Below are 22154 nucleotides of genomic sequence, written 5' to 3' on the forward strand. Positions count from 1 at the left end.
TTTCTTTATAAAGACTTGGCGATTTTAAAGTTTAATATGTGTTGGTGTCTTTTTTTTTTCGTAGCATACTAAAGAATTTATTTTTCGAAAACTTTTGTGGTTACTGGTCCTTTGAAAACAACTATTAAAAAATGAAGACCAGTTGAAATGCTGCTTAGAATTGCCTATTCTTTAACAAACTAAAAGTGAATTGAAAGTGAACTACAACCCCTTTAAGCCCATCAAGCTTCACCTCCTTGCCCTTCCCCCATAGCCTTCTCAGGTTTCTACATTATACCTGCCGGCTCTGCTGTTTAATAAGAGGTCTCCTCCTCAATGCCGATTCCTTTTTATTTCCTGTAGGTTCCCTGTGCCTTCTCTTCTGTCCTTTAACTGCACTGACCCGTAAAGCCGCAGCTAAAGCTCCATACGAGCACTAACCATAATCAGCCACTAGGTGGCGACAGAATCCTCTTTAAATCCCAATAAAATGCTGAGAAAAAGAGAAGGAGAAGCAGCGGCAGCAGAATAAAGTATTAGTGATCCCTCCCCCTCCCCAGGAAGTGGAAAGGGTTGAGCTGTTCCTGCAGGCTGAATAAAGCAGTTTTAATTCACTGCTATCCTGAGTGTGACCCATCAGCAGACTCCTTGCGTTTCTTTGCCCCCGGTGTTGCGCCTCTGCTGCGCCAGCCTGAGACTCTGCGCCTATAACACAGGCAACACGGTAACGTTACATCTTTTCTTTCTGTCACTTCTACCAATGGAAAAGCCGGGGATTATTGAATGACTGCTACAGATTGACTCACTGTTTTGCCTTTTTGGCTCAGCCAAACACAAGAATTCATGGGGGTGTTATCATTGCCTATATAATAAGGCACAGCCTGGTGTATTTGACCTTTATGCATTGTTAGCCAATCAGTGTTGAGCATGATGAGACTTTGTGCAGCAATGCCACAGATGTGTGTATTCATTTGCATTATAATTCTTCTATTTGGAATTTGTCAAATAATGAGTGCTGAGGGCTACAGGCTGCACTCTACACCCTCTTTTTTTCTTTATGCATAAGGGGCTGACCTGTGTCCCCTTCACAGTCTGCACCCCATTGTCAAGGCTTAGGTGGGCAGTTTCTGCTTTAAGGTGGCCATAGACGTTACAATTACGATCTTTCTTGGAAAAGATCTTTTCCCGATTGACGAGCCGACCGATATCCAAGTCTTCTGCCGATATCGGTCGGCTCCTTTCCCACCATACACTCACGAATATCGTACAAAAATTAATTTCGTATAATATTATCCGTGCGTCTATGGCCACCTTTACGCCCCCACTAGTGGGGTGCTGGGGGCTCTATCTTGTAACTTCTTGTATGATTTTCTTTGAAATGACAGGGTCCGGTAGAGTTGTATCTGAAAATGAGCCCCAATAAGCGTGACACTGCACAGAAGCTGGCACTCACCTATTATTATTAAAGGGATACTGTCATGGGATCAGTTAATAGTGCTGCTCCAGCAGAATTCTGCACTGAAATACAATACTCAAAAGCACAAACTGATTTTTTTTATATTCAATTTTGAAATCTGACATGGGGCTAGACATATTGTCAGTTTCCCAACTGCCTCAGTCATGTGACTTGTGCCTGCACTTTAGGATGGAACTACTTTCAGTCTCAGTGGGACTTGGCTTTTACTACTGAGTGTTGTTTTTAGATTTACCAGGGAGCTGTTGTCTTGTGTTAGGGAGCTGCTATCTTATTACATTGTTCTTTTCTTAGGCTGCTGTGAGCGGGGGGTAATATCACTCCAACTTGCAGTACAGTAGTAAAGAGTGACTAAAGTTTATCAGCGCACAAGTCAAATGACTGGGGGCAGCAGGGAAACTGACAATATGTCTAGCCCCATGTCAGATTTCAAAATTGAATATAAAAAAAATCTGTTTGCTCTTTTGAAAAATGAATTTCAGTGCAGAATTCTGATGGAGCAGCACTATTAACTGATGAGTTTTGAAAAAAACATGTTTTCCCATGACAGTATCCCTTTAACATGTATTTATAGAGAGCCAACATATTTTTTCATTTGTGTGCAGGAATTATAGAGAGGCCACTGGCAAGGTTTTTACTGTAAGGAGAAAGTCCTGGAGGGATGGTTTGTTTAACCACTGCCAGCTCTGCTCATTGATTGTTCTCATTGTTTTTATAAGATTTCCGCTTTCCTTTGTCAGTTCTCTGCTGTAAGGAAAGCGAAGACCGGCTCTGTTTGCTGACATGAAATAATAATAATAATAATAATGTCCAACCTGCGGCTCTCCAGTTGTGCTTGAAATGCAACTCTCAAGTATCCAACCCAAGGAGAGATCCAGGGAGTTGTATTGGAAAGGCTGGACTGTTGTGCTCTGTTGGAAAGAGGATGGTTTTAATTAGCTACTATGGATCAGCAATGTATCATTGCGAAACAACAATCCCGCAGGTTAAAGTGCTGTCACGGAATCCTTTATAGGATGTCTACCTTTTGTAATTACATTATGCAGACCTGATGCAAGAGTCCTATGGGCATAAAAACATTGATTTTTTTTCTTTCTTACTGTAAATAAATGCATCTTAGCTGTGACCCTGGGGTATTCTTAGTGTAAAACCCACACTTTGTATCTGTTTAAAGTGTTGCATATGCAGTGCTATAATGTTTGCTATTGAGTGCTAGTGAGTCTTTTCCAGAAAGCACTGTTAAAATGAGTTACCTTCACTGGCATCACCAGGTTTTAACCCTTGTACCTAGTGTTTTCCCCCGGATCTGATGGGTGCTAATTCTTTGCAGTTTAAGTGCTAGTGTTGCTGCAATTCTTGTCTACTAACATTGGAAATAAATATCTGGAAAATTACATTACGTGGCAAGAAAAGTTTCAAGAAAAGTCCCAACTAAATATTTGCTTGTTTTATGTGTACCGCTGTGGGACCTGTTTTCCAGAATAGTCAGACCCTGGGGGTTTTCAGATAATGGATCTTTCTGTAATTTGGATCTTCATGCCATAAGTCTACTAGAAAATCATGAAAACATTAAATAAACCCAATAAGCTGGTTGTGCTTCCAATTGTTGGGATCAACTACAAGATACTGTATTATTATTACAGACAAATAGATTTTGAAAAATTGGATTATTTGATTATAATGGAGTCTATGGGAGATGCCCTTTCCATAATCTGGAGCTCTCTGGATAAGTGTTTTCCAGATAACAGGTCCCAGACCTGTATTTATATAATACAGGTACTGTGCTGTTACTTATGTCCAGAAGCACTATGAATCCCCCCACTACATGATCAATTACCTTCCTCCTACATCTGCACTTGGATTAAGCACATGAGCTGTTTTTCACCATATGGTGCCCATATGCAATGACACCCTACATCCAAGGTGTTGTCCTTAGAGTAAAGCTGGCCATAGACATGCAGATTTTATTATTTGTGCAATGCTTGTTGATTCCAGTCCAATGATCTACCATTAAACATTCATCTTAAATAAGTAGATAAAAGAACAAATCAAACGATATTCTGGCCATTAATTGACAGACGGCAATCGGCGTTGGAAATCCGGCCCTGCATGTGGCTTTGCTTATTAAAGTTATTAGGCCGATGGCATACAACTAAAGAGTGTCAGAGAGTGCTTTTCTTCTGAAGAGTCTCAGTTTTGGTGCTGACAGGTGTTTCAAGTCAGTGAGAGGGCACAGAGAATGAGTTTGGCCTTCTGTGTACCATCAGTCTTACTGAACGGTTGTGTAACCTTTAAACATTTCTCTGTCCATGTATCCATTGCCTGCTGGACTAAGTATTATTTTAATTGTTATTTAGTACATCCGAGATAAACCTTAATGCATGGGTCCAGCAAGTATTTTGCATGTCTGCACCTCTAGGCCATTTCCCATGAGGCTGTATAAATGAAGACCGAGAAACAGCCCATCCGCTTGCTGCACTGACTAGCACTATGTTGGCCTTGGTGCCTGGTGGAGTTTGGGATGAAAATGCTCACTCTCACTCTTCTTGCCAAAATCTGTTTTGTTTGTCAACAGCCAGGCCAACACAATGTCTGTCGAGTGGATTATCTGTTTCCCAGCCTGCGTTTATACCTTGGCAGACAAACATCCACATGTGGAGCGGGTATAGGATCTATTATAAAGCGGTTGTTTACCTTCCAAACGCTTTTTTCAGTTTAATTGTTTTCAGATTGTCACCAGAAAAAAAGAAGTTTTTCAATTACTTTCCATTTTTTTTTATTTTTTACCGTTTTTCCAAAAACTAAGTTTAAAGTTTAATGTCTCTGGTGTTTGAGACTGGCAGCTCAGTAATTCAGGGGCAGATTCTGAACTGTTACAATTTTGCAACATTTAGTTGATACATTTCTCAGCAGCATCTCTGGAGTATTAATAAAACAGCTGCCTTTAACGAAACCCAGGGATTCTGCTCAGCAGGGACAAAGATAAGAAGAAAAAAAAACATTTTCCCAATGTAGTATCCCTTTAAACGTTCACTGTGCTTTTTCGGAGTTCTATACACACTTTGACCATTTCTGCATACATACAGAACTTTTTTTTGGGGTGCATTTATTGAGAGATCTCTGTATTTTTCTCTGGGGAACCTTCTGCTTCTCAAGGCTGGTTCTTATCTTTCGTTCATTATCTGCAGCACATCTGTCACAACATTCAAGTATAGCAGATCCATCTTCTGGCACTTTCTGTTGAAAGCAGCTGTGGTCTCAAATGTTGTCTTTTTTTTTTTACTTTTTTTTTATTTAATAAAATTGGAAGAGTTCACTAAATTGGTACTAATACAGCTATGAATTGGGTTGCATAATTACTTTGATCACTCCCCTGTGTATAAAAAGTAGAGGAGTGCCTGTTGTATTGTATTTTCCATGGAACAATAACTATCAGGCCTGGCAGTTCTCTTCTTCTTGACCAAAATATTAGGCCCTTGATCTTTAACAGAGCACGCTAATCCTGAGATTAAGCATCTTGGCAGACCCCATGTGACTGCTCCAAATCATTACATCTGCTGCCTGCAAAGTATTCTGCAGAAAGGGGGAAATCTAAAATATTCTAATCCATTGCCAAAACTTCAAACTAGAAAAATGCAGTATTTTATGGTATTTGTTTGTTGTCTTTAAGTCATAGTTGTAAGTATGAAAGGTTTTGTAATATTATGCTCTGCTCTTCCGCCTCTATAGAGATTGAGAAAGACTTCTGTATACCACAGGAGGATCAACTTTAAAGGACGTGGGAGTACAATAAGAAGTGGCGATATTTAAGCTGCTTTGGCAAGTGCATTTTAGATCCTTTGTTTTATGCTTTGGCAAACACAAGTTGTTAGGTGCTTTATGTGCTCAATGGAATTTGGCTTGAGTAAGAGGATATCTGCAATGGAAGTGTGATATTGCACGCTAATGGGTTTGTGAAAATATAGGTTGGCAGTTGGCACTTTGATTTCCTATCACACAATCATTGCTTATACCATGGCACGGATGTGCATACATAGATTCGTTTATATTTTACCTCTTTTGTGTACCCTCTTGAGTTTTGATACTAATAATTTCCCCCTTTTCTTCCTTTGACTGGTGCTTGTGTCACTTTTTTCTCATGATATAGTTTTAAGTTTAGCTGAGAATCAGTCTCTGTTGCTCTATGGAGGATATAGGATCTATTCTCCAGAATGCTTGGGACCTGAAGTTTTCCTGATAAGGGATCGTTACCCAACATGGATCTCCATATTTTGTGTATTTAAACATTAAACCAACCCAATAGGATTGTTTTGCTACTAATGTGGGTTCATGCAGCTTAGTTGCCATCAAGTACAATGTACTTTTTTATTATTACCAAGAATAAGGAAATCATTTTTTAAAAATAATTATTTACTTAAATGGAAAATAGGAGATGGCTTTCTGGGTTATGGGTTTCCGGATAAAGAATCCCATACCCGTACTTATTCATAAATAATGCAGTTTAAGATAAAAGTTGCCTGGTTGTTGTTGGCTTCTTCCCTGGGGCAGACTCGTACATTCTTACTGTATAGCTGTGTTAAAGAATGGTGTACTGTGTCGTTTCTGTGTCAACACTAGGCAGATAAATAGCATTTGTTCCAAAAAACGTGGTCTGACAATATTTTTTGCATTCAACAAAACAGGCAAATTCATTTTAGTGTTGTGCAAAAAATAGGCGGTTGGGGCTATGACTCCCGCAGGCCTTCTTTTTCTTTTTTTGCAGCTTCTTTTGATTTGCACAAGTCAAAACGACCTTCTCTGCCTGCAGAAGTGAATTTATTTCCCATTTATTTAAATGGGAAATGTGCTGTGTAAAGCAGATGCTGGTTGCTATTAGGCAGGGATAACTGTTCTCTTCTGCTAGAGACGGCATCTGCCATAAGAAGTGCATTTCTCATTTAAATGAACAGGAAGCATTTGACACCTAGAAAGGGGTATATGATTCAGACTGTGTCAGTGAAATTGATTTCTGTACTCTAAATATTAAAGGTGAAGGAAAGGCATTTTACACTTAGGGGTGCCCCAAGTGATTGTATTTACTTACCTGACACCCCAGGCCAGTGCTCCTATCAGCAGAAAACTGCCATCTTCAGATCAAATTGTTAGGACACCAAGTACCACCAGTGCACCCTGGAGCAAGTTGCTTGAAAACCAGTATTTCAAGGCACCAGTTGCTGCCCCCAAACATACATTTGGTTCTTAAGATTACTAGCCATTTTCCACCCTGGTTGCTGTGCTGTCGGAGGCAAGGCTCGCGCCTCTTCTTTGTTTTTTCAATCTTACATTGATTTTACAGAGGCACGATTTGTTTATGGTGAGTTTAAGTAAGGTTCGTGGAAAATATGGATTTTATCCAACAAATGCTACGCATGTTTTTATGCAATCTAAGTCATCTCTGACTGAATACTTGGCACAATCTCAGCAGAAAGATGCCGAGCCTGCATTTTCATGCTGTGCCACAAACCCAGTTGGCAGACTTGCTGCTCATGCTGGACGCTCCCTGGATTTAATATGGACGCACACAATATGCTTTGTAATGATTGTGTCACAGCTGACATGACAACACATCAGAAAGTACAACATGTGTGCGTTCCTTTAGATTTGTGATTTTTTTATTTTTACACATTAAGGGGCAGATTCACTAAGGGTCGAATTTCGAAGTTAAAAATACTTCGAAATTCGACCCTCGAATTGAAATCCTTCGACTTCGAATATCGAAGTCGAAGGATTTAGCACTAAACGTTCGATCGATCGAAGGATTTTAATCCAACGATCGAAGGAAAATCCTTCGATCAAAAAAAGGTTAGCAAACCTATGGGGACCTTCCCCATAGGCTAACATTGACTTCGGTAGGTTTTATCTGCCGAAGTAGGGGGTCGAAGTTTTTTTTAAAGGGAAAGTACTTCGACTATCGCATAGTCGAACGATTTTTCGTTCGAAACGTTCGAATCGAAGTCGAAGGTCGTAGTCGATGGTCGAAGTACCCAAAAAATACTTCGAAATTCAAAGTATTTTTCATTCGAATCCTTCACTCGAGCTTAGTGAATCGGCCCCTAACTGTTTGCCCCTTTGGCTAAAAAGGTTTTAAAATGCTGCAAGACTTGTCTGAAAATGCTTAGCAGATTGAAAGTAACAGATGAAATGATTGTCATGGGTATTGGCTGTAATATGCATCATCTGCAGATTGTTTGAGCAGGAGAAACCATTTGTGCTAATAAGGAGCATTTACTTATGGATCTGATCTACTGACTCTTTATTTTAACCCTCACTGTGGACTCTCATTTCTGACTGACCAGTTACATATCAGGGTATCTTGCTCTCCACTGGAGCAAATGTTGCCTATAACATATAGACGCTTGTGCGTGCCATGAATACCAAGATTGCCTTTATCTTTGCTGGAAGGAAATAAAGAAAATAGCGGCTGTTTTATGGCTTATTCCTGAGAAAAAACAGAACTCGATAATGAAATACACATGGAGCAGACAAACCCCATGAATCTGCTGGCGCATCCTCCTTTTTGTGGGTGAAGAACTGGATGTGCTGTTGCCCACGAGTACCACAATTATTCTGCAGTCCTCAGACTGACAAGAATGAATGCAGATTACTCTATTTAATTGTCAAGTTGTACATTGAGTGACACTTTTATTACCAGCTTCTCTTTTTTTTTTTGTGTGAATAATATTAAGCTTAGTCATCCCTGGTTCTCGCTCTGTACATCTTTAATTTTGATGCAAATTTCTATGAGGCATTGACTAGCTGTTTTCCTCCCACTGTTCTCTGCAGTGCCATTCTTCCCTCACACTCATACCCCAAGTCACGTTTCTTTCCCTAACTTTTTGTGACCCCACATAATTTCAGAAGTTGCCTGAGGCAAGGGGCTGTTGCTGAAATGAGAGCATATGATCTGGCCAATTATCTGGTGTGAGCACATTGTCTGCTCTGTGCAAGTAAGCTGAGATGCCAACATTCAACATCTACAGGGTCAGGGTGGGGAGGAGGAAGTGTAATTTTAACCTTTGTGGTTTTTCTCTGATAAATTATAATGGCAGGCATTATAGATTTTGTTTCAAGAGTGGATTTCAATTGACCATAATACCTTGCATCTCTCAGTAAGTCCAACATACACAGTTGATGGACAGTCCAGATTTTGACAGCTCAGTCTGCAGTCCCAGATTGTTACTGAAATGTAAGACTTTCTCTCTGATCTCCTGCACAACAGCCGGAAAAAGATCCAAAGTTTCTAAAACTCAATTGGCTTTTGGCAGAGAACCCATAATACGTGGCAGGTGCACTTAGATCAGGGGTGTCCAAAAGGTAGATTGGGATCTACCAGTAAACCTTTAGCTGGTGATCAGAAGAACTCAAGACACTGTCACAAGCACAGCTTGTCTAAATCTCCCTCCTATTTCATGCTTTTCATTCAGATATTTATTACTATAAGATTACATAAGAAATAGATGTTTAAATATAACCCTATATATTTTTTATGCTCATAATTTTATTCACATAAATCAATATTTAAGTAATATTCCCCATGGAACAGAATGCTAACAATGGTTTTTTTTATGGATGTAGATCATAACAAAAACACTAAGGGGCAGATTTATCAAGGGTTGAATTTCGAGGTGATGGGAGTTTTTTTAAACTCCCATTAACTCCAAATTGTAATAAAAAAGACCAAATCAAATTTTATTAAAACAAAGTTTTTAACTTCGGGTATTCACTGTATTCGAATCAAAGTTTTACGGCAGTGTCGGACTGAGCCGGTGGAACACCGGGAAAAAACCCGGTGGGCCCCAGGCTCTTGTGGGCCCCGCCGGCCGAGATCCACTTTCCAGTGGCACAGCGCGCATGCGCACTAACGTGGTGCATGGCGTGTGCGCACTCGTGCACACTGACACGCATGCACACTGATGCGCATACACATACCCAGCACCAGAGTGCCGGAGCGGCGTGGGTACTGGAGCGAGGCCCGGGGCCAGTAGCCCCGGTGGGCCCCAAGCCCCCCAGTCCGGCCCTGAAACGAAGGATTTTTTCCAAAACACCAAGTCCACCAAATGACTCCAGATAGGTTCTAGGAGGTCCCCCATAGGCTAAAACAGCACTTCGCCAGGTTTTAGATGGTGAATGGTCGAAGTTTTAAAGAGACAGTACTTGATAAATTTCGATATTCGAATAGTCAAATTTTTTTCAAATTCGAATAGAAGTTTGGACTATTCGATAGTCGAAGTACACTAAATATAGCTAGAAAATCTCATTTTAAAATTTGATTTATCAATTCGACCTTTGATAAATCTGCCCCTTAAAGTAGAAAAACGAGATGCCGGCGCCGTTTCGCAAAATTTTCAATGTTTCGCGAATTTCGAGGGAAATTCGCAAATTTTTCAGCGAATCGAAACGGCCCAAATTCGCCCATCACTACCGGTGAGATCCAACATGAAAATCAAACCTGCCCAATCGACTTCTGACCAATTTTTGACCAGATATCGGTCAGGTAGCCCCCCCCAGAGGCCCTATATAAAGGCAGAGAAGCTGCCGCTCATTGTGAAGGACTCAAATTGCCAGCTTAAATCTGTGTTAAATCTGTATATGGCCACCTTTAGCATCACAACCACCCATTTAAATATAATTGCTTGAATGTGATTTGATTTAGTGAAGACAAAACAGAGTAGATGTGAGAGGTACATGTGGTTTATTGTGGCACAGGAAGAGGAAGTAACTGGTCACAATGTACTGAGACCGGAACAAGCTCTTCCCAGTCTCTACCTTCTCCCACTCTTATCATCTAAGCCAGTGATCCCCAACCATTAGCTTGTGAGCAACATGTTGCTCCCCAATCCCCTGGATGTTGTTCTCAGTAGCCTCAAAGCAGGTGCTTATTTTTGAATTCCAGGCTTGGGCACAAGTTGTGGTTGCATTAGAACCAGATGTACAACCAACCAGAGCCTCCTGTAGGCTCCCAGTCCACATAGGGGCTACCAATAGCCAACCACAGCCCTTATTTGGCACCCCCCAGGGACATTTTTCATGCTTGTGCTGCTCCCCAACTCTTTTTACATCTGAATGTTGCTCACGGGTGAAAAAGGTTGGGGACCTCTGATCTAAGCAAATTGAAGTTCTTGGTGCTTTCCTCAGACAACCATACAATAACCTTGTTGTCATAATAGCTTGATTTATAATTGTACAGTGAATGTGTTCTATAATAACATCAGACTTGTCAACTCATGTCACCCTGATTTAACTATTTACCACCCTCCCCTTAATCGCTCACCCACAGAACTTGCTGTATGTAGTGTGTACGCAGATCATAACTTGCCATTGAGAAGCAGAGAATGGTCATCTGAAATCTGCACAAACTGGAACAGGGAGCAGCATTGGGGGTAGGACCTGGACAGGTAAGCGCATGGCAGGCAGAGCCAAGATGCTCCTGGTTCACTTTGGATCTGGGTTGCAATCTGTGGGTTTTGTGTATTACAATGTCATCCAAGTTTTAATTAATATAAATGTATTACCTGTATCTTGTGATTTAGTAAACAATCCTCGCATAACCCAACTGTGCTTAGTATACAGTACAAACATAACATTAACAACAGAAACTGATGTAAAAGTCTCTATTTTTAAAAATTACATTTCTTAACCTAATAATGTTCATTTTTTTTTTTTTTTTTTTTTGCATTGCCATACCTCCCAAATAGCCTCTTTTCATAAGAGCCCACCATTCCCAATAACCCCTTAATTTTCCTGTTTTCTTGCTGGTCCGTCACAGTCTCACAACATGAAACTGTGGCTTTATGCCCTGTAGTGACAAAGCATAACTGCCTTGATAGCAGAGGATGGCAATCTGGTTGCTAGGGTCCAAATTACCCTAGCAACCATGCATTGATTTCCATGAAACACTAGAATAGGAGAGGCCTGAATAGAAAAGATAAATAACACAAAGTAGCAATAACAATATGTTTATATCCTTATAGAGCATTTGTTTTAGATGGGGTCAATGAAAGCTGGAAAGAGTCAGAAGAAGTCAAAAAGTTCAAAAACTATTTAAAAAAAATAACGAAAACCAATTGAAAAGCAGCCTACAATTAGGCATTCACAGTGTGTTTGCAACACATATAGTAACTATGCACAAAGGAAAAGTGTGTGTGTGTGTGTGTGTGTGTGTGTGTGTATATATATATATATACACACATATATATATATATATATATATATATATATATATATATATATATATATATATATATATATATATATATATATATATATATATATCTCTAGATAGATGGAAAGATGGATAGATAGGTGGAGAGATAGATAGATGGAGAGATAAAATGTGTGTGTGTTGATATAATTAATTTTTTTTATGCTATTCCATTTCTCCAGTTGTGTACATGAGCTCCAGCCATCCTGTTGCATTGGGTCGTGTAGCAATAGCCAGGCTTTATTCTGTTTGCCGGTAGTGAATGCACGTATTTGGAAGGAGCTGAAGCATTTGCTCTGGATGTGTGTAAACAGGTGGGGAATTCTATTCACAAAGAACCCAACATGTGAATAACTTTGATTCTTTATTTTTTATTTTTAACATATTTGGCAATGTTCCCAGTAAATGTAGGTCCTTAAAACTCTTCTTTTCTGATGAGCACAGCCTTTGTACTAGTTTCCTTCACATGATATCCCATAAGGAGCTGTGCTTGCGGAACTATAGGCAGGGCAGGTCTGTTTCTCAAATAAAACTTGCAGGCACATCCCAAAGATTTCAGGAGTAAAGAATTGAATTATCTTCAAAGGGAGTTATATTTGTCTTCTTTTATTAACAGATTAAACAGAAGCCATAATTATGATATTTTGACAATCATTTCTATAATTAAACTGTGCTCTAACTGCTTGCCTCCTGTAGATCTTAACATTTATGGTGCCAGAGGTAGGATTGGCAGTGCCAAAAAATATTTTGATTTGTGAGGCAAGATCAAAACTGTGTACTATGGTTTTTAGCTGTATCAGCATTTGTTTTTCTTTACTTGAAAAAGTACTGTTGCCATGCACTGGTAAAACAGTTGTATTTGCTTCTCAAACATAACTATAGTTTATATAAACAAGCTGCTGTGTAGCCATGTAGGACACACACTACATAACAGAAGACTCCCATTGTATACTACAGAGCTTATCTGTTATCTGCTGTGTATCCTGTGCCTTTTCTCCTTTTCAGCTTTGAATGGCTGCCTCCATAGCTATACAGCAGCTTTGTTCTATAAACTATTGTACAGGGAAACAGTATGTTATAAATTTTTGGTATTACTGTTCCTTTAAAAGGAAAATCAAGCACATCTGTTTGTTGGGTCTAACTATATATTTAGTTGTCTATGAATAATAAATATGCATAAGAGCTGCCTTGTAGTTTGGCCATGCAATACCTGTAAGACTGATCATTTGGCATATAATGTGTTTAATGTAAAGTCTGCTGCCTTGGAAATATGGTTATTTGATATCATTGTTTGCAGAATAGAGTGTTCATGCACGCAAAGGAAGCAGTTGGCTATTCGGATAAAACATGGTACTGCAAACATGGCAATACGGATCTGTACTCTTACAGTTATTGCCATATAAATGAGAGGATGTGATCAAAATTTTCTAAGATGTCAGATTGCAGAGACACTCAATATCCATGGCATGGTAATATCTGTCCCTAACTTTCGCTCAACACAAACCGATTATGACACAAAACCTGACAACAATATATGTACTTGTATGGTCAATATAGTTATATGTTGATCTAGAGTCCTGAGCGGGTCGGTTTTTATAGGCCAGTATCCAGTCCAGACCAACCCGAACTTGCAAGCCCACTTTGTCTCTGGCATCTCTCCCTACCAAACCCGCCAGTAGGAGTCCTTTCCTAAACCTGCTCCCCACCAAATGCACTTCTAAACTGGAAGTGACACCTGTATTTTGGGGTAGAACATACCAAACCCGCAACAGGACTCTATGTTGATCCTTGCATTGGTTTATATGTACCAGGGATGAGCAGCACAAGCCGGATGAGAAGGCACTCATCAGGTTGGTTAATGAATTGGCATTAATATGTTAGACTAGATGGGTAAAAAGTTTTTTTGAGCCTCTAGGCTGCAATATTACTTTGCGAAACAGGAAAATGGATGAAAAGGTAAAAGTCAAATGAGGATATTTGAAACAAGAGCCTCTTTGAACGATGAAGGAAAAAGGATTTGGAAGGGGGAATAAACGCAGAAGTGTGAGTTGGAAAGGAGGCAACATCCTAAGAGCCAACGAAACAGAAACACCCTTCTCTGCTGTCCCAGGGAGAATAAGCAGTGAATGTGCTTTCTGTGCCGCAGAATTTCTTGATTGTAGGAGCTCTTTCAGGCTGATGTCACACATGGAGATTTGTTGCTGCAACTTTTCTGAGACAAAGGCGCAACAACAAAAATACTGATATTCTTAGCAAGCTATTGTATGAAAAGCTAACACAGAAAGAGGCAACAGCGTCAGACGATAACTGTATTCCCAAGCTTGGATTTGGAAAGGGATGCCATGGGCCTATCAAAAAATTGTGCAACACATGGTGCAAAGTGCACAAAATTGATCCATCCGCCATGTTTTCTGTAAACTGCTTTCCAAAATGAATAAGCTAATTTGTACTGGCTGCCAGAGGAGATTAACGGGAAAGTGCACCTCTCAATTTTTCATCCACTGTGAGCTGCAGAGGATGAAACCACTGGTGCAAGTGCTCCTTAAATAAGCACTATGGGGCCCACAAGTGCTCTTTCATTTGTTTCCAGAGTCTCTCCACTTAGTTTTATAGCCCTGTATCCATCTTGTTGAGGAGGTGCAGCATCTCTGAGACAATGCTCTTGCTTACTGGATAGGATGCTTTTACACTTTAGACAATCTCTGTGATGCTATTCAACTGGCAACAGGCAGTAAGTGCACGGCAGGGACTTTTTTTGTTAGCAGACCATCACTATGCAAGGGATGGGGTGAGGCAGGGGTGCTTTGCCAATGAGGCAAGTTGAGGCTGTCGCCTCAGGCGGCAGCATCCCACTAGGTACCAGGGGCAGCAAAAATGCTGCTCCTGGTACTTTAAGAGCGAATTTCCGGGGGAGGGGGGGGGCAGCAGCAACTGCTTCTGCCTCAGGCGGCGGAGGGGCCAGGATCGCCCCTGGGGTGAGGGCTGATCTAAGCTCTAGTAATCCAAGTATGTGCCTTGCAAGGACTAAACATGGAGTAGCTTCAGTATCTGTATGCTTTCTTTTAGCTCGAGGAAAAAAAAAATAAAGTATATTGTTATTAAGAACAACTGCAGCCTTATATTGGAAAGAATGACCACCACCATTTCTGCTTATTCTGTTTTCACGTATTTCCGTTTGCCTTGTTATAAGCTCCATGACAGGTTTTATATGCTCTTAGTTCTAAGAGTAGAAAATAAGAAGCAGTACAAGGTTCCATGAAGCAGGGGTTTCCATCCTGTGTTGGATGCTGATTGGACATGCTTGGTGTAAAAAAAAATTGTCCTGCGGGTGCCAGCTGGTCTGTTTTATTAGTCCATGCCTGACTTTGTACTTGGCACGTTATTTTTTACCTCCTAGGCTGTGAACAGTGTGTTCTTGGAGCCAACTCTCTTATTAGCAGGAGAAAATACAATGAAAGTAACGGCCGATATAAAGTCAATGACATTTTAAAAGGCTTTTTAAAATTGCATAGCCCAGTTTCTTCCTTTTTCCCTAATTTATCTTGAATTCTGCCCCCATCTGTAGTGATGGCTGATGTCAGAAGGCTCTCAATTTTTTCTTTCACTGGACACATGTACAGAACTCCAGACAACAGGTCTACTTCTCATTATAGTGTAGGAATGTATTTTGTCATGTATTTGCCGTTGTGTCCCTGACGTTGCCACACCTTAAACCCTTTATTCATATTTTAGAGAAATGACTTTCTTATCCAATTGCAGCATTACAGCCGCCATCTTGGATTTTACGGCTATATCTTGGCAACATTGCTAAATGACATAGACAATCCAAAAAGGCAAAATGGTTTCAAATTTGTTATCAAATAGAAGGGTTAATCACTGGCGTTGCTCTAATTGGTATGAATGAAGTGCTTAAACTACACAGACAAAATATGTTGTTGCAAATGTATTTAATGTCATTGAGATTCAGAACTACAAGTAGTTATTTTCTGATATTTCTGAACTGACGTTGATAAATGGTTTATATTTCTTTGATTCTGTAGTTATATCTCTTGGTGCAGCTATGGTGCCGTATATTTAACCCCTGTGTCTTTTGTGCCTTGATTTATATACCTGTTAATGTACTTTTGTGTTGAAAAACAATTAACATATGTAAAGCTGTTAAGCTCTTCTGTAAGAACCTTCACCCATTCAGTTAGTTCAAGGACTACTGTACAGGCGACAGCATTATACTGGTCTGACACTGTAATTGGATATTTATAGCCAATTTATTGGATATTTATAGACTACTGAATGAGGTATATCTCTTTGGCTGAGAAAGTGAGAAAATAACAGTGCCCCTATTTGCTGCACGTACAAATGCCTGATAAGTGGTGCCAGTGGTATGTGTATTACGTCACCCAGTGCTAAGAGCAGAGAGGTGCTTGTCATACACACTTCAGTATGAAATGAGATATTGCTCTTTCTGGTTCTGTTTGTGTTCCTATTCACTTCTATTATTGTGCACAAAAGGTTTGCACAGTAGCAAGGCTAAAGCTAGCCATACAAGCCTTCATTTGATAAGGCAGATTATATAATTTATTCCATCTAACAATAAAAAAAAAAGAGAATATTAGAAGTTGACTGCTCACCATGTACCTGTGGTGGTCTAGGGGCGACTAACCCCGACCTTCAGCTAGTGGAGTAGATATCCATGCATCTGAAAAAAGGTGGACATTTATGAAATCCACATCCACGCCAAATAAATTAAATTGGGAAAACATATTTTATTGAAAAAAGAGCTAGGCTAGTTTGGAAACTTAAGCCAAAGTTTTTAAGAGATGTTTTGACAAAGTTCTACTTATTGGTTTGACCTGAATGTGGATTGCCTGCCTCCCATAAAAAATTACACATTTTATCCATCTGGTCATTTATGTAAGACTGGGGATCAGTTCTGACAGAATGTTATTATGTCAAACCACGGAGGACAAAGCTCTCTTGACAAAGCTATGTCGTCCTAATGGGCAGTCCTGACAAAAATTAATAATTGTTGGCTATTACCCTTAGGAAATGACAAACAATGTTACAATTTGGTAATATTTTTCTTCAGTCTGTTATCTGTGAGTCTTTATATTTATTCTCATACAAACAGTGCATGGACATGTAGGACACGTATGTGAATTTCTTTACAAGGTATCTCATTGAATGTTAGGGGAAAGGAAGTCCAATTTGACTTGACAACTCCATAAACCCAATAAAATTTATTGTTGTTAGAGTAGCTGAGCCATCTGCTTGCCTTTTATTAATATTTTATTTTTATGACGTTTAATGGCATGGGGATTTCTGGCGCTTAAGTGATTCCAGGCACACTTTTGTTTTCACTGCTTTGTTTGAAGCTATCGCTGTGGAATTAAATGTATCACCAAATAGGGGACTTCTCTTAGTTTGGCTTTGGATTTAATTTTTTCTACACCAGGATGAGAGGATAAAGCTGGCCATAGATGCAAAGATCCGATCGTTTGAATCCTTAAAGGAGAACTAAAGGCCAAAAACAAATATGATTAAAACATTTTGGTCAGCCCAATATCACCCTCCTAAAGGTGGACATATTGAGCTGATATTAAAATGTATGGCCAGCTTTACTGTAGTGCTAAGATGTTGTTTTAAAGGAGAAGGAAAGATAAAAAGACAAAGGTTAGGCACCCCCAAGTGATTATCACACTGGGCCGGTGCTTCTGTTGGCAGAAAACTGTCCAAGCCCAGAGTTGTTCTAAGCGAGCACCAAAATAGCAAACCTCTTCTTCCTGCTTCTTCTTTCTTCAAAAATCCCAGAGCCAACGCATGCGCAGTAGAGTTAAAAAGTCATTTTTTTTTCTTCTCAACTTTACACTCTACTGCGCATGCGCATCCATACAAAGAAAGAAGGTGCAGGAAGAAGATGACTCTGTCATGCTTGCTGGAAGAACCCCAAACTGGAGACATTTTCAGTTGACAGGACCACCAGCCCTGGGGTATCTGGTAAGTGAATACAATCACCATGGGGTGTCTTATCTTATCCCCCCCAGTGATTGTTGCCTTTTTTTTTCTTTTACCATCCACAACAATTTATATATCAGAGTATTCCTAGGGCTGAAAGCTGTTTGACATATGGCAGTGCTCTGCTTCTGACATACTTTCTGTGATTTCACTACTTCACTTCAAAGGGATATTTTTTGGTGTATTTTTGCCCCTAACTTGCATTGTCTTGGGCATTTCCATTTCATCACCTTCTCACACTTAACCCCATTTCCCAATTTACTGTAGCATCAAACACCAGTTGCGCAAGAAACGTTGATGTCTGCTGATGCAGGGTTTCAGCATTGCTACACTGTCTTTCTCTAGTTCAGCTTGTTTTACTTTCTTAAATGAGGCCTTTCCATGGGGATAACCTTTTGCCTTACAGTTTGTGCTTATCCTGTGACAGAAAACCTAACATTCTGTTTTTCACAGTTTACAGCTTGGCAGCCTGACCTTGAATGACTTGTTTCTTTTTTCAGCCTTAGTTACTGTATTACAAGGTGCCCATCATTTTTCTGCTATTAATTAGTTGTGCCTGTGAGATATTCATCAAGCAGCATACTCTTTAGTTTAAGATCCGTAAAATGGTGATTCATTGCTGTGTTTTACATTTTGTACTATCTAAAGTGCAAGTCATTTTCCACGGGGCTTTGTATGGAGCGGCCCAAGGGCATAGAATAGATCCATTCCAGCAGCTTCTTGTGTAAGACACTGACTCTTATGGTTGTCCCTGAGTCTCTCAAAAAAACAACTGAACCAAAGATTTCTTTTCTGATCTAAATTTAACCTCAAGTTCACGTTTAGCCCTGTTTGAAGATGATACAATTTGAATTATTATTGATATTGTTTTATATAATGCTGATTTGTTTATGTCAGATATCCATAATTCCGAGAATATATATATATCATTCATATATGTCTCTGCTCCGGTGGAGCTTACATTCTAAGGTCCCTGTCACATTGTTTCATTAGGAGCCAGTTTGTCTATATGCTTTTGTAAGTAAAAGTGTACCTGGAGGAAACCTACAATCTACTTTACCAATTGAATTTGCCATTCCACAGGGTCCTTCAAAAATGCAAGTTCTTCTTAAAGAGTCCCGTGAACAACCTATTCCATGTACCCAGGCAATTAATCACTGGTGCAATGGTCCTAGCACCTATGGTTGGATCTGTATGTATGGGGTAAGCTAAAAACTCCATTGTTGGGCAACCAATTGATGAAGAAAACGAGTGAGTTACTTATGAGGGACAGTATCTAAAACTGCCTAAGTGTTTGGTCTATATATTATAATCAGCTAATAAAACAATGTTTTTTTAGAACCTCTTTGGTGGTACAAATAAACTAGGGTGCACCTAATCAAAAAATCTGTTCAGTATCTGGTATATCCAGTGTTGTTTTTGCTATAAAACAAGGTGAGAACCTTTACTCAGGCAGCACTTTCCCAGAAGTTTCAAAAAGGTGACCCTAAAAAGCTAAATTGTTGGTATTTTGAATGGATATGTGATTCTCTTAAAGTAGAGTACACATAAGGGCATAGGGTCTGTCACTGCAGATGACAGCAAGAACTGTGCCACGTGTATCATTGTTAAAGGGGAATTATTGCGGAAATGAAAATGTAATATTAGCTTCAGCAAGTTGAAATAAGAAACTTTCTAAATACAATCAATTAAAATTGCTGTACCATTTCTGAAATAATCAAGTTTTTCTCCTCATTCTGTCGTCATTCAGGAGTTGGGTGTTAAATGAATGATCCAATAAATCTTATCGGGGGGCTCCCTTTCCTAGCAAAAGTATTAGAGCTCACTCAACTGATTCCAGTATAAACAAAATCTAACAAACTGCCTTTTGTACAAATTCTGCATGTAGAGAGACAGGATTTTTGCCGATTTTAATTGAGTGAGCTCTAATACATCTTTTAGGCAAAAGGAGCCCCTCTATAAGATTTATTGGATCATTCATTTAACACCCAACCCCTGCATAAGTATTAGAGATCACTCAACTGATTCCAGTATAAACAAAATCTAACAAACTGCCTTTTGTACAAATTCTGCATGTAGAGAGACAGGATTTTTGCCGATTTTAATTGAGTGAGCTCTAATACATTTCTAATTATTTCAGAAACAATGCAGATTTTTTAATTGATTGTATTTAGAACGTTTCTTACGTCAGTATGAGGAAGCTTTTTTTAAATTTTCATTTTTACAATAGGTCCCCTTTAATGTGGATGAATTTGTAGGACTGTATCCAAAACTGTATCCAAACCCTTGAGATCTGATGATTAAAAATTCTACAAAAGCTGCATTATCTATGAAATAAAAAACTATTGCCTTCAGTTGTCAAGAGTTTTAAAGTCACCTAACATTTAATCAATAAACTTTGTGCTGGTTCTGGAGCATTGTTGGCGTTGTAATGGAACTTTTGTCTGTTTATTTTATAGAGAATCCATGTGTTTTAAATTAGGCATGGGCAGTTTACTTGATGAAAGTGCTGGAACATCTTAACTTCCTTTTTACTGCTCAGCTTCTAACCTCTTGACAGCAGAAATTGGACCCACTTGTATTAGACCTAAAAAAAACATACATGCCTGAGCAGTGAGTTTAGATTACCAAAAGACAATAAAATCTGCTGATATTGTTTGTAATGCCTGGGAAAGTGCTCTGTAATCTAATATGTAAAAAAAATATACCCGGTTCTAAATTGTTTAATAGTTGGTTTGCACTAGTAACATAATAACAAACAATTCATTTAAAGTGTTTATGTTTTAAGGGCTTCCTACCTGGTTGATATGGTTTGCTCCAGTCTCCCGACATAATTTTCTGATATTAATCATGAGCTCACCAGGTGGGTGGTAGAAGGGGAAAGAGGATGGGATAGTAAATTGTTTGTTACCTGCTCCCGGGAGAGTTGGAGACAGCAGCAAGGGAACTTCTCCTTTGACTGGCTGCAATTCAACTGGACAAAAAGGAAATCTGTTTAAATCCCTATTAGGTCAGCCTATATAATTATATTGGTCTCCTTCAGTTGTGCCTCAGACTGCAAGCTTATATTAGTGAGCTTAGGGTGTTTTATTGTTTTTTTGGGGCAGATGTAAATGAAATAAAAACTTGAATAAACGTTGGACTTCATTTGCCTAGACTTAATAGTATATGCAAGACCATATTTACCATTCATTTTTATAGTCTATGGTACCCCTCCCACACAGTGAGAAAATGCTCAGGTGACCTAATTTTAGATATTGCCATTAGTGGTAGTGCCACACAGTATATTTTTTTCACCAGTGTAAAAATGCTGTCAAAGAAAAGGCAAATTCATCTTGTATGCGTAGTGACAGGAATGAGTGATATCTGCCTGCACCCAGGTCTGTAAATATACTAGAAAATGTTCCCCATTTCTGCCCAAAATCTGTCCCAGGACAGGTGCAGGATCATTTGTCCCATATGGCCATTAGAGTCTGTATCTAGCACACAGCTTAGATCTGCTCAACAAGTTCTTATGAGTGTTTGGAGTACAAACAGGACCGCCATCAGAAATTGCAGGGCCATTTCATGGACCCCCCGCAAGCCCCACCTACAGGTCCGCCCTCCCCACCACACAGTAAAAAGACAAAAAAAATATTGGTGGCTAGGGTTCCCACATGTTAATAAAAAATAAAAAGATATTGGTGGCCAGGGCCCCCCCCATTAAAAAATATTGGTGGCTAGGACCCCACATGAGAAACAAAATTGGTGGCCAGGGCCCCCTCCCCCACATTATAAGAAAATTGGTGGCCAGGGCCCCTTAAACATCCATGCCTTCCCAAAGTCAGCAGCTCTCAAAAAGATGGGGGGGCCCGGCTAATCAAGTAAGTGTGGCCTGGTCGGGACCCCCTACAACTCTCCCCCCTGTCCCCCCCTGATGGCTGCCCTGAGTGCAAATAAAAACCCTAAGTAAAAAAAGTAAATACTCTATAATTATCAGGGATAGTTATGGGATGCCTTATCTGGAAACCCATAATTCAGAAAGCACATTTTTATGGGACTGCTATCTCCCATAGACGTAATTTAAACAAATCATTCTGTATATTAAAGGTGAAGGAATGGTGTTTTAACTTGGGTGTGCCAAAAGTTAAGCACCCACAAGTAATTGTATATAGTGATGGGCGAATTTCTCCCGTTTCGTTTCACCGAAAAATTCGCAAATTTTCCGGTAAGTTTGCAAAACGGCGAAACATTTGTGATACTCGAAAATTGACGCCCGCGTCAATTTTGGACGTGCATCCGAAAAGTCGCTTGCGTCAATTTCAACACAGACATCAAAGTCAATGGACATCCGAATAGTGTTGATGCGTAGCGGTTTTGGTGTGAGCAACTTTTCGTACGCGAGTCCAAAATTATTTGACACAGGCAAATTTTCGCTGGAGTTCCGAGAATTTAATCACAGACAGCGAA

General features: G+C 39.6%; 1 protein-coding gene across 3 annotated transcripts in view; it reads left to right on the forward strand.

The window, feature by feature from the left end:
• Positions 1-497: 497 nt before the first annotated feature.
• Positions 498-22154, forward strand: part of fam110b.S (family with sequence similarity 110 member B S homeolog) — a 103187-nt gene continuing 81530 nt past the window's right edge. For 2 of the 3 annotated variants that reach the window (XM_018223737.2, XM_018223735.2), the window contains exon 1: positions 498-703. The gene's annotated coding sequence lies outside the window, so the exon portion shown is untranslated. Of the gene's footprint in view, positions 704-11879; positions 12008-22154 lie in introns of those variants that run through there. The other variant, XM_041567874.1, reaches the window with a different exon arrangement.

This window comes from Xenopus laevis, chromosome 6S, assembly GCF_017654675.1.
Source record: "Xenopus laevis strain J_2021 chromosome 6S, Xenopus_laevis_v10.1, whole genome shotgun sequence".
Taxonomy (NCBI): Eukaryota; Metazoa; Chordata; class Amphibia; order Anura; family Pipidae; genus Xenopus; species Xenopus laevis.